Source organism: Corvus cornix, chromosome 5 (genome assembly GCF_000738735.6).
Source record: "Corvus cornix cornix isolate S_Up_H32 chromosome 5, ASM73873v5, whole genome shotgun sequence".
In the NCBI taxonomy this organism is placed as follows: Eukaryota; Metazoa; Chordata; class Aves; order Passeriformes; family Corvidae; genus Corvus; species Corvus cornix.
Window position 1 is genome coordinate 33,433,560 of NC_046335.1, and position 13,430 is coordinate 33,446,989.

Below are 13,430 nucleotides of genomic sequence, written 5' to 3' on the forward strand. Positions count from 1 at the left end.
CCACAGTGGCTGGGGTCACTTCAGGCAAAAAAAAGATTAGTTCCTTCTTTAATTTCCTTGCAAGCTTAAAGATTGCTCTTTGTTCCTCAGTTTCCTGTCAGAGAAGCCCATGTTTTGGATGTACATCCATGGGCGGGGGGGGGGTGTATTAAATAAACACAGAGCATCTACGCTTTATTCTATACACTCAGGGAGATGAAATTCCCAATTTCCAATTGTGGGGCCTTCTCAGGAAAACAGGACAGAAAGAGCCAAACTTCCCCAAGGAGGGAAAAATCCTGACTCCATCTTGAGAGGTTTTAAACAATTGTGATGAAGTGTTTCATGATAGGTGTTTCCTTCAGAGCACTAGCTGGGCTGTGTAGAGAATGGGGAGTGTTATAAGGTAAGATTCTAATTTCATTTGCTGCAGAACCCGTTAGCATGTAGAAAGTGAATCAGGAAATTAGGCTAAGGATGACGTAATAATCCTGGCAGTTAAACCCTGCTCTGGAAACATGGATCCCATTCCTCATCAGTTCCTAGGCAATGTCAGAGAACTCACTTGGACTAAACTGGTAAAACTAATTTCCAGGTGCTCCTTTTTCAAGACCAGGATTGGATTTACAGAAGGATGAGCATCCACTGGATTAAACTGGAATTTAAATAAGGAGCTGTATAAAACAAAATTCTCTGGGGAAAGAGACATGCTATGAACCTCAAATTTAGGATTCCTTTTAACTGAAACATGTCTGCACTTCAAAGCCCAGTCTGCAGAGCGAGATCTTACCTTACTGGGAATGACTACGGTGGCAGTGATATTTGTGATGTACTCTGATACCAGTGTAATGACCACATTAAAGTGTTCCTCAAGACATAAGTAGGTTTTTTTAAAAAATGTAACAATGTGCCACAGATAAAACACAAATTGCAGTGAGGGATTAAGCTCTGTCCGTCACAGAATAGATGAGTGAGGAACCAGTCTGGGTATTGCTGCACAGCACTCCTTACCATGTACAGATACAGGAGTACAGCAGCAAACAAATATGATTATGCTACTTTCCAAGACATTTCCATACAGTCAGGAGTTATGCTGGACCCAAATGAAGAAACCCTTCCAGAAACAAACAGGGTGATGCAGAAACATCTGAACTGGTTTTGGGCATATACAGGAACTAGATCAGGTGTTACATATGATCTATGCTATTTCAGAAACAGGCAGCACACACATGAAGGGATTATGAGACCATTAATAAGATCAGCTGCATTCCCTGTGACTGTTTACAGGTGGCTGCAGAGAGACTAGAGAACCCTTACGTGACCACAAATTCTTTTCATCTTGGAGCCAGCCTCCTGTGCACAAGCCTGGATGCTCTGCAAAGAATGGTGTTTGCTCCCAGCACCAGGCCTTGGAGAGCTCAAGCTTCCTTGTGAATGCCTGACAAAAGGGCAATTCTAGAAATTGTCTCGCCTTTGTCCCCAGTTTTCATCCTACTCCCACTTTCACTGTATTATAATCTCAACTTTTTTTTCCTCTCTTCCATTACTAGCTCAGGCTGAAAGAAGCAAGGCTGGACAGAGTAATAACAGCTCTTCTGGACCAGCTAATGCAGCTGGGGAGAGCGGAACAAGCTCTCAGGTGTACAGCACCACCATCAGGTGCTTGCTCTGACATTTCTCCCTCCTGCCTGTCCCTCAACACAGTACTGTGTCTTCATTACCCTCACCCTGCTTCACTGCCTCCTCCTTCCTTTCTTCTCATTCTGGGAGCCCTCTCCTTTATCCTTACCTCCTCCTTCCTCTCTCTGCATGATGTGACTAGACAGGAGAATGCAGATTTATGTATTCCCTACACGCGCTTCTCATTTTTTCCGGTCCATCTTTGGCTGTTGATTTCTTCTTCTTGTAGGTGAGTATTTCTCAGCTCTCTTCTTCCTCTCTCTTTGACCTTTCCTCTGCTCCTTGTAAGGCATTCTCTTCTCTCATGCTGTGAAACATTCATGCTATCTCATACTGTGAAATGATCTCTCTCACGCTCTCTCGACTACATCTCTAGCATAGTCCATGGTGCTTTTTAAAGGATGCTATTTCACAATAAATACATAAGCACTGCTTCAGGCTGCTGTCCTCTCTAACTGCCTAACTGGATATGGTATTTTAAAGGTCCTTAGAACATCAAAGATGCCTTAGCTATTTTACCATTTTCCTTCTCAGCTCTGTTGAAATTTATATAAAGCAATTGTGTTTTTTTTTCATCCCGCTTGAGGTCACCAGCACATGCAGAGCTGCCCTAGCCTGCACAGCTCGGTTGCTGAGGTAGGGCTAGCTGTGCATTATTCTCCATTTCCCCTTTAAAACGCTCCATCTTTCTGCATCTCCAGCTTTCACAGTGAGATTGTGCAATCAGGTGACTCGGTGACAGGCTGGTTTGCTGCATTGTGGCATCCTCGGAGCAGCTACAGAGGTTTGTACACAGAACTCCCCGGGCGAGCGCCGAGGGAACGCCAGCCAGCAGCCCGGGCACTCCTGGGTTACGCGGCGGCTTTGGTGTGTGCGGCATCTGCTGGCCCTGCAGGTCTGGGGCTGAAGGAGCAGCCTCTCAGGAGAATACCTGCCTTTAACAGAGTCACTGCAGCCAGACATCTTGAGAATCCTTCATTATAATTGCTTCGGGGCCTGTACAGATCCGATGTTGCCTCATTATTGGGACTATTTATTATTGAAACCAGAAATGCTAAGTCATTAAACAGAGGTCATAAAAACATCCTTATTCTGCTAAAAACATTAGCTCATCATTTCTGGTACTACAGAAGGTAGGAGAGACCAGGAATCCTTGTGCCTGTGAGAAAGAAAATGTGGACTGCATCAGAGGCCTGGGAAGATCAGACAAGAGCCCTAAGTCAGTAACTCATTAGGAAAAGCAGGTCTCTGGGCTCAAGATCAATTGCCATTTCTGCGTTTGTGTCACTTCAGGTTACCATTTGATCCCAGAATATGTTAATGTCTCTCTCTGGAAATGGACAGGACTAAAAAACTCGCTCACTTTTGTCTGAAGACTGTAAGGCACTTCAGAGGCACTAGCCAGCTACACCTAACTAGCTGCTGTCACCTCCATTTGTTTCAGAGGGAAGCCAGAGGTACAGAGGAGGAATTTGTTTGCTTTCATTCCCTGGTTCAGGACTGCACTCTCCTGATTTCTAATGTCAAAGAAAGGCATTTTCTTCTTGTGTTTTTGTGCTGCGGAAGAGTTAATGTAGCCAGAGAAAGGATTTCAATTTATTTTTACTACCTATGCTTCAGATTTATTTTCTTACTTTTATTCCTCAGGCAGTTTTCTGAATCCGGAGAGATCCTTCTGGGTAGAAAAACACATTTTGCAGAGATTATGTTTCCGTACTTTAATACTGAAGCTGCAGACAAATACATCCTTTGATAGCTGTGTTTGGTTTCCTGCGCTGCAGGGATGTCCTGTCAGCGTCCAGATCCAACAACAGGCGCATGGGGGTTACATCCCTCAGCTGGTGGGGTGTGTGTGTTTATTTGTTTTTGTTACGGATTTCTCTGGAGCAGTAAATATGAAGAACTCGTACTGCAGGCTCACCAGCCAAGGCGCGCTGTGCCACATCGTGTTCCCGGCCGGAGCCAACACTCCAGGCATCCGGGGAGCTTTCAGGGCAGGGTGTTCCCGACACTCACCTGAGCACACACCGGCCCGTACCGGCAGGGTCCGGTTCTCCGGGGGAGGCAGGTCCCTCCCCTGGGGCTCCCCCGCCGCGTTCGGGCTCTGTCCCCCGCGATGGCTCCGGGAGGGCGCGCCGGGCCGGCCCCCCCGCCTGCGGACCGAGGGAACCGGCTGCAGGCCGGCGGGAGGGCGCGGGGCCGGCGCCGCGGGGCGGGGGAGGCAGCGCGAGGCAGTGCGGAAAGAGTTAAGGGAAGGTGGCGGGGCAGGCTGGCTGTCGGGAGCGAGCATGTGCAGATTGAAACCGCATCCATACTACGGGCGAGTGTCACTGGCACACTTCACCTCCCGCCGGCCGCGGGGCACCCATGGACACCGGTGAGGACACGAGCCGCGGCCGGGCGAGGGGGCCGAGCGGCGGCACCGGGAGCTGCCCGCGGCCGCTGCCCTCACGGCCGCCCCGCCGAGGGTGCGCGCGGCCCGCGGCGGCCTCCCCGCAGCCGAGCGGCGCGGGGGATGCGCTGCCCGGGGCGGAGGGCGGGGATGGCGCCCGGCACCGTTGGTTTCGCTTTCCGGGCGGGCGCCGGTCGGAGCGAGACAAAGGCGGGCGGCCGAGCGGCAGCTTCCCTGCCGGCTGCGGGCCCCGCGGGGCCACCGGGCACCGGTGTGTCGCCCCCTCCCGGGGAGCGGCGCAGCCCCCGCAGGCCGGGCCCCGCCATCCGCTGCAGGTCCTCGGGACGGCAGCGTGGTGGGTGTCGAGGGGGTTTTGCTCGGGAGCCCTCGACCCCGACTTTGAAGTTTTTGGGGCTCTGGGAAAGCGGGATAGAAGGGTTGTTAAAATCGGAGCTGCTTTTCACTGGACAGTGCCTTTTTTTGGTGGTGGTTTTGTTTTTTTTTTTTTTTGTTTGTTTCTGGGTTTTTTTTCACAAAAAAAAAGAAGAGGGAGAGAAATGTCTCGAAACATCTTTTTTGTATAGATTTGTGTAAAACTTTATTCCAGACTAGGGGAAATAGCTCTGAATGAGCCCAGCGTTTGCAGAGCAGAACTGGGAGGTGGGGGCTGGCTCTGGTTTGTTCAATGACTTTTCTGCAACCTTGTGAATTACTCCTGTGTGTAAAGCCAGAAGTCAGGGATACAGATAGTACAGTCAGCTGAAAATGAGAGGTTTTTTTTTTTTTTTTTGCTAATTTAAATTAATCTCAAGATGTTTGCTCTTGTTCCATTTTTGGTGTGGAAAAATATTCAGAATAGCTGAGTTTTCGCAAAATGGAAAATCTGATTCCTTCTGTCCCCCATTTACTCATTTACTCTAGGGTTTTGCAAATTGTTTCTAGTATGCTTAGGAGCAGGGATGCTGGGGAGGCTGCCCTGTCCTGCTCGTCTTAAGCTGGACCGTTACACTAGGACTTCCTAGAGACTGTTTCACATTGCTAGTCCAAAACTACTGGGGATGTACAAACTTGTTAAGCTTCGTAATTACACAGCAGATGCAGTAAAACTCTGTTACGTGGAATACTTTGTATTGTTCTCTGGCATCGTTTATTTGACAGGTTTGTCCTGTTTACTCTTTTTTCTGAGGAAAAAAGCAGTCCCTGCAGGAGGTGATTTTTTTCACAGGCAAGGTGGTAACATCTCCATGACTGCCAGAGCTGTGTGCTTTGGGGATTTGCAAGAAGAACAGATTGCCCAAAGAGCTCCATTCCGTGGTTTCCAGGAGCACAAATGCATTAATGTATGTACAACATCAGAGATGGGGCTAGCTACTTACCGTTTGGTGGTAAATAGGAAGTAATGAAAACAAAAATTACCATAAGTTCTTACAGAACAGAAAAGAAAGACTTATTGACATGGAATCCATAATGCCTGTAGCCACTTTCAGCACTGAGGAAAACCATGTAGGAAGTCTGTAAGATACTCTTGTACCTATGACACATCCTGAAGGTCCTTCTTGAATCCTGGTGCCTTGTCCCAGTGAGAGTGTATGACTTCTTCCATGGAGAAATGTCAGTTTTCCTGTGTTAGGTGACAGCATCTTGCTACTGTGGATAAATTAAGATTTTTCACTAAATTTGAAAGTAGGTATTTTCTCCCTGATAAATACATGCTCTCAGTGCATACATCTGAGAAATTCATATTTCTGTGTTGAAGATGCCACTGAAGAGCATGGGTGTTTCCCTGTTAGTAGAAGGGGAAACTGAGGTACAGGAAAATGGCATTTCACAGGTAACTGTCAAATTGAAACACAAGACTCAACCCCCAAGTCATTTGGTTTAACTAGTAGCTATAGCAGCTTCTTAAACAAAGCTCAGCAAAAGTGCTAGAAGCATCTTATTTAATGTGAAACATTCTGAGATCCTCTGATCACAGGAATATTGAAAAGTATGTAATATAGTCTGGTGGAAAGGAAATGGAGGGACAAGCAGGAGTTGAGGTAGTACTGCTTGTGACTGCATAACTTCTTGCTGAGGCTCTGGGAGCATGTCCGTAGCCTTGGTCAGTATTGCTGTTCCCACTCTACTGAGGGCTGATGGTGGAGGCAGAAAACAAGCTGCTTCCTTGGAGAGTTCAAACCTTGGAATTCTTATGACAAGATCCCATGGCAGTTTACAGAAATGGTAAAGGGGGTCTAAAACAAGAGGTATGGATAGCACAGATGTGTGGGTTGAGGGTAACCTAGATCCCTGCATCCATGTGGAAATGGTACCTGGTAGTGGGGACTCTGCAGTTTTGCTGACAATGTCATAATGTAATGTGGTGCCAAGCAACAAACAAAAGGCAAATTTAACCCTGAAAGGAGATGCAGGTTTCTGGCTTGGAGTGTAAGGCAGGAAGAGGTTTTTGGATAAGGTGGTGAAGTCGATAGCATGTGGAGTCTTTTAAGATATCTTTTTATAATCTATAATTCAGCATCTTGGAGATGTTCTAGGGAGTGAAGATGAAGGGATCCCTTTGGCCTTGTAATTTGTGGATCTACTTATTCCCACACATCAAGAACCGGGGAGAGGAGTTGTTTTCCAGCATTGTAAATGTGCTTTTAATACCTGTCTGCTTGGTTAAGACAATGACTGTCCTCGGATCGGGTGTTTCAGGGCTGCTCCAGGCACCGCATTGTGTCCAAGAAGGCTGTTTCTTCTCATGGCGTAATTAGTCAGATGAATTTAACTTTTGCCTTCTTCCAAAGTGTTAGAAATTAACTGCATTTGGGGACTGAGCATGCCAGGAAGAAGAAGGTAGGGGGTATGAGGGGGAGGAGAGGAGACTGTGCACTCTTCCTGCGGCAGGGGGAACTTCCCAACTTCTTGCTATCATCACATGCTTTGATGGCAAGTCTTGTTTGTATCCTTAGAATCGTACTTGTCGCAGAATCTGGGGCCAGGCTTTGTAGGTTTTCTCTTTTCTCTGCAGCATGGGATTGGTCACTAAATGTCATCTCTGTGAGACTCGTTTTGAAGAGTCCTTTGCAAGTTTTGGAGTTGCGTCACTGGCTGTGGTGTGCTTTCTTGTGCTTCTTGTTCATGGTATGCACATCTACTCTCCTTAAACTAAAGAACTTCTGTCCTTATCCAAGTTGCTGAGCTGTGTTGCAAGAAACTGCATGAAATTTTAATAAAATGATCTGCAGGAGATTTGACTAGGTTTTAGGCAAAAGAGTCCCTTCTGTTGTTAAACTGTCTGACAACAGAAAGAAGTTTTTCCTCATGGAAAATGATTGGAAAGCATCCTGAAAAAGCTTCTGAAAAGGAGAAAATATATTGAGGAGGCTTAAAGAGTGGTGGCATGGAGAAGACCTTGTTCTGATGATGAAATCATAGAACTAATGGAAAATTTTATTGTTGCAAATTGTACCTTAGGATTTTTTGTTTCTGGATTGCCTTCAACAAATGCCATGTTTAAGAAAATGAAATTAAGTTGTTGTGATGTTCTGTTTCTTTTTTCAGTCTCAGACAGCCTGCTATTACATGGTAAGAGGAGAGGTAACACCATTGCTAATTAAAGGGCAGCAGTGCTTCATTCCTTAGGGCTAATTATTCTGTAGAAAATGGGTCAATTACTTAAAGAAATTGTTTGCCAGCAGGAGGTAGGGAAAGCCTTTATTCCCACTCCTCACCATCCTTTTGTGGGAAGCACTTCCTACCTCCATAGCAGTTGCAGTACCTTGTTAAGCTTTCAGATGCCAGAGCCATGTCCTGCAGATGGGGAAATGGCACCTGAGCAAATTTATATGTGGTCACTTCTGTCCTATGTGTTCCTGTATAGCTGCAGATGGGGCAGTGTCCAATGGTGTTCCTGGGTTGTTTCTGGAGTGAAAGAAATGAGCAATACGAGTTCTGTATCAAAACAAAATTTGCTTTATGTGAAAGGTGAAGAAATATGGTATATTTCCTGATTTCTTTTGAAAGAAGTTTGATCATCTAGTTAGCTAATGCTTTCCAACATAAAAGGTGTTACCTGCTTGTGGCTTGCTTGGTACAGGTTTGTAAATGATCCCTTCTCAGATCTGCTTCCTGTATGTGTTTTGGTATTCTCTGGTGGCTTTATCAGCTGACCGTGCTGCTTGCTTTAGCTCCTCAGCCTCAGTACAGACTGGGTGAGGGAGTAGAGGGCTGGTTAGCTCTCTACGTCAGAAATGAACTGGTCTGCTTTTCACATTTCTGTTTACGATATGTGAGGCAGGAGTATCCAGATGGTTCCTGAGCTCCTAGGTAAGGTGGCTGTGCAGGCGACTACAAAAAGTCTTGAAAGAAAGCCAGACTGGGCAAAGACTTTGGCTCTGCAGGAGCAGATTACCAACATCTGTGCCAATTCAGAACAACGCTCTCTTTCTGGTTAGTCAGAGCACTACATTCCTTGTAAATGATACGCCCAATAATGTCTACTGTGAGCCAGAGCTTATGCACCTTGCAGTACAGCCTAAATGAGTTTAAAAGGATTTGCAGGTGCATGCTGCTCCTTAACATGTCATCAGAGGCAAAATAAAAGCTAGACTGCTTTAAAAATTTGTTTGTGGGCATATCTGAATGAGCATACCTATCAGTTACTAGGTCAGAGGTGTCTAATCATTGCATAAAAGAAGGAAGTGTTTTATGTTACCCTTTCTTTTGTTCTGGATTTTTGTTGGTGTCAGTGCACAAGAGTTCACCACAACCTTATTTCAAAACTCCCCCGCCCTCACATGCTTCTGTCAAAGTTGGATTAAATGACAGAGGGAATCTTCCCTACCACAGATGCTGCTGTCTTGGTTTCATGGCATAAAATCCAACTATTAGTAGTCACTAGGTGAGTGTTGATAGCATAGCGTAGTGAAGCTGCTGTTTGACTTCTTCCTTGCTGGATCTTTGCTCCCAGGTGTGCCATTTATTGGATGTAGCCTATGTGAAGAACTTCTGTGGAGCACCTCTCTGTCCTGTTTTCATGATTCTGCTAGGAGCATGACAAAGTACTTCTGAAGGGGGAAGCTGTCTCTCTAGTATGGGTAGCTCTGGCATAGTGCTATGTGTACTGCCAAGTGCCTTCTGGGGATGGGGAGTCTGTTTTGTTTTTATTTCTTTCATCCAGAATACAAGCACAGAAGATGATCCAACTCATTTGGCTCCACCAGCCTAATTTGGACTGAGAAATCTTGGCTGGGGCTGTGTCTATGCAGAGCTGCAGGTAGAGTCATTCTCTGCTTGCGCAGAGTGTTCCTGATGATCGTGGTTTATTTGGCTGTTTCCTCTCCTGCTAACCGACCTAGCAAAGCTGGGCTTGCTTAACCCACGGGACACTTTGAGCCACGTATTTTCTTTGGATTTTGTATCAGCAGAGGGTTATGGTAAGGATGCTTCCAGTAAGTTCTAGAGGAGGAATTATTTATTTTTGTAATTTTTGGCATTTTCCAGATGTGTATCGTTTCCCCTAGTGGTATGATAGATAACATGTGATTTGGTTTATTTTGATCTAGCAGTTCTTTCCAAGGCAGACCTCACAATTAAGCTTTTAATTGGAAGTGGACTTGCACAAGAGCTTCAGGATGTGGGGTGCAGTATATAAAAATGCTTGAATGTCTTACTAGGGAGACAAGAGCTGCTGTGAAGGTAATGTAATGATTCCTTAGCAGTATTGGGCTTGGCTGTTGTTGCTTTCCATTTTCCTTTGCTGCTTCATACTTTACCATGGAGATGAGATACTTTCCAAACCATCAGCCTCAGCCACTTGGGCTGACAGAGGTTAGCATGGTATTAGGAGCGCCCTGGGTAGCTAAGCCATTTCCTGTGCAGTATATATATATAGTATATATACTAAGGTGCATATAGAAAGAAGGCAGTTCATTATGTTATCTTATATTGCCTTATAACTTGTGCATGTACAAAAGATCAACTTCTAGAATCCAGGTTCTCCTCTTAGATAGTTACAGCTTTTTGGAAACAATGCCTCACTTTGGTGTTTGTATTCTAAAGACCAAAATGTATAGGACACTACTGCTCACCATAAGACAACTCTTAATTCTTTTGTGGATTAGCTAGAGTGTAATTAGTTTTTCAAAGATCCGACCAATAAATAGAGCATGTTGATTTATAAAAATGTCATGCATGCACATTTTCTGATTTCTCTCTGATTTTCATGGTACAAACCCGAAGAGCTGTGTTAATGCTTAGTACTGCAATTCCAAGTTGCAGTACTTGGAGTGCTGCCTTGTGTGTGGGGCAGTGGGAGTAGGTTTTTTGTTTTATTTTTTCTTTCCCCAGCTATGTATCAGACATAGAAAGTGGGAAAGTGTCCCATTCTGATGCGAGAAATGTAGTTTCCTTGGTTTGAGAAACAAGGGCTGGACAATGTCATGACAATGATGAACATTTGCTACGCTTAAGGACCAGGGCTTAGCAACATTTGGAGTACTAAAAAGCTGTAAGTGCTAACACCAGCACTTCCACTGCATCTTTCATTTGAGATTCTCTCAGTTCTTAATGAATTTTCAGTGTGTCTCTCTGAGGCTGGTATTATTAGTGTCATTTTGCAGACAAGTAGATAAGATAAAATGCTTGTATAAGCACATTCAGCAAGCTGGGAAAAGCAGGAATAAAAAATCAGGAATACTAATGTTTCAACCTGGTTTTGAGCTACTATCTTGTACCTTTTTTCAGAAAAGAAAGATATGAATTTTGGTAGCTTTCCTGCCCCCATCGCCCCCCCCCCCCCCTTTTTTCCCATTGGGTTAGGCTGCATAGAAGTGAGACATTATTATGCAACATATCTAAGCGTGCATGTGATTCTTGAAAAAATGGTAATCAGATAAGTTGCCAGGCAACAGTACCCTGCCTTCAATTACCAAAAAGCCAGTAAGTGTGCTTTCATGATGTAACGTGCGTTCTGTACTTCTTCATAAAGAAAGTGTAGGTGGAGTTTTGTAAGAGTTGCTCCTTTTTGACTCATCTCCTGCTTTATCTGCCATATTGTGAGGTCAGATTTGACCCCAGTTTTAGAGAAAAGTATTCACAGAACTGGAAATCAACAACGAACTTAGATGAGCTCTCAAAGATAATGAACAGTATGTGAGTGTATGTGAGTAAATAACCATTCCCTGTGATGGGTCTGTGAGTGTTTGATGGTTCAGCAGCTTACAACAAGTAGTTCAGAGCTCATCCTTGGGACCATGAAAATTAAGAAAATGGGTGAGAGATTTATGTTAAAAGGTAGATGACAGGAATACACGGCAAGCTGTGAGAAGTATTAAAACACTCACAGTGGCCCATTGGCCCAAAAATGTTGAGAGCCATGGTAATTAATGAAAATATGTATGTAAATCCAGCTGGTTCATTTTCATTGCCTTAGCAGAAGCAAAATGGAAGGAACATATGCAGGGATGAGTATACACAGAGGAAAAAGTATAATAATGTAAGACAGCGTGAGGGAATTCAATTGTGTGTTTGTTTGAAACCTGAGTTTAATTTTTTTTTCAAAGATATTGCAAGATAACAACAGCAAAAAATAAAGACTTTTGGAAGTTATTCTAAATGCATTTTTGCTTTTGGCAATAAATAGCCACAAAAGCATTTACAGAGACTGTAGTTGTGTGGGGATGCAGGCATCTGCCCAAGCCTGTTCAAATGTTAGGTGGTGGCATGGCTTTTAGAAGAAATCTGAAACTCCAGAGGTCTAATGTGCTCCTCAGGGCTTTGACAGAAGTTTTCAGTACAGATAGGGGACCCACTTGGATATATCTGGGAAAGTATGCACATAACCCTGAAATCCCTTGTATTCCTTGGGTTGCAAGTTGTTGCTTTACAGAGTTGGTTTTCTAATTGTTTTGTTGTTGTTCCAGAAGGAACAAAAGGCATTTGCATTTCAGGACATGGGGGACTGTCCCACATATCCTGCAGTATTTCAGTCCAGTGTAGGAACAGGTTCAAAAGTCCTCATCAAGAGGCATGGTGGGATGTCAGTTGAAAGGGAAATCTGCATCATCCTCTGCCAAAACAGGGGGAGTTTCTAAGAAGACACATGCTCACTTTCTGTTTCCAAATGTGGCACTTTCTTTCCAGGAGAATCCCAGATAAGTCATGGAGCAATGTTGTGACTTGATTTTTCTGTTGCACAACTTACCACTGGGTAGTTGCATGCACCTGAGCTTTCTTTGTAGAGAACTGCAGAAATAATGAAGAAGTGTAATTACTAAAATAGGCAGTAGAAGGAACGCACAACTAACCACTTTCCAGTTAGGAATTCACTTTCCTTTTTTTTTGCTTTTCTTTGTATTCTCATTTGATGAGCAGTACTGCTAGATTATGCTCATGTGCAGTCCCCAACCTGCTGACACCAGGAATGTTGATGTCTGTGTCAGAGGAACAGTCAGAGCAGGAAGTGCTGTTTTGGGACATCTGAGATTTTAGTTTTTAACTATTTTTGTATATGCAAGTGGATGTTCATGCTACTCTTATTGGTTTTCTGTTTGATTTTCCCTTACTACAAACACTACGCATTTTTAATCATTGTATTTTGACACAAAAAGTCCATTTATATACAAAACAAAAAACCAAATCCCCTTTTCTGAATGGCTTAAGCTTTGTATTAATCATGTGAGCCTTAAGGTCAAATCTTCCTCTTCAGCTTTACTGCTCTGCTCACGTGTATTATGACATAGTCTTTACTAATGAAGATTTCTTCAATGAGTGTTTTCCTTCAAATGTAGAAACATTTGTAACCAAAAGTATGGTTTCTCCAGCACTTGGAGTTCAAAGTAATGAAATACCTTGTGAAAAGGGAACTTCTTACTTCTGGGCTGTGTGCTGTGAGCCAAATCTGAGAGATGATGATACAGCTGAAAACCAACAGTCTTTAGGGTAGCATGGGGTAGCATTCAGATGGCTGATGAGTTCCTTGGTCTGGCTCCGGGTGAAGCCCCATGGGTGGCCTGAGCACTGGTGCCAGGGAAAGGGATGGATTGAGCAGGACTGTGTTGTCCTAAAGTTAGGTTGGCTTGAAGCCTTTTGTAATGTTAGTGTTTCTGTGTTGAAGGAGTTGGGAATGTGTCGCAGTTGCTTATTTTGTATGATTTTTTTCTCAGTCTTTTACATATCAAATTATAGACAAGTATGTCTGACTATGTAAAAAGCATTCTCAGTATTCTTGTGATTCTAGGAAAATGCCTTTTGAAATTTTATTTGCATATGTCTGATAAATAGCTCAGTAGAAATCTGTGGCAAATATCCAACTGTGGCAAAATGCATATAAGGAAAATAGGTTATGTGCAAATAATTTTTAGGAACACTGATGTGACAAAAATTTATACCAACG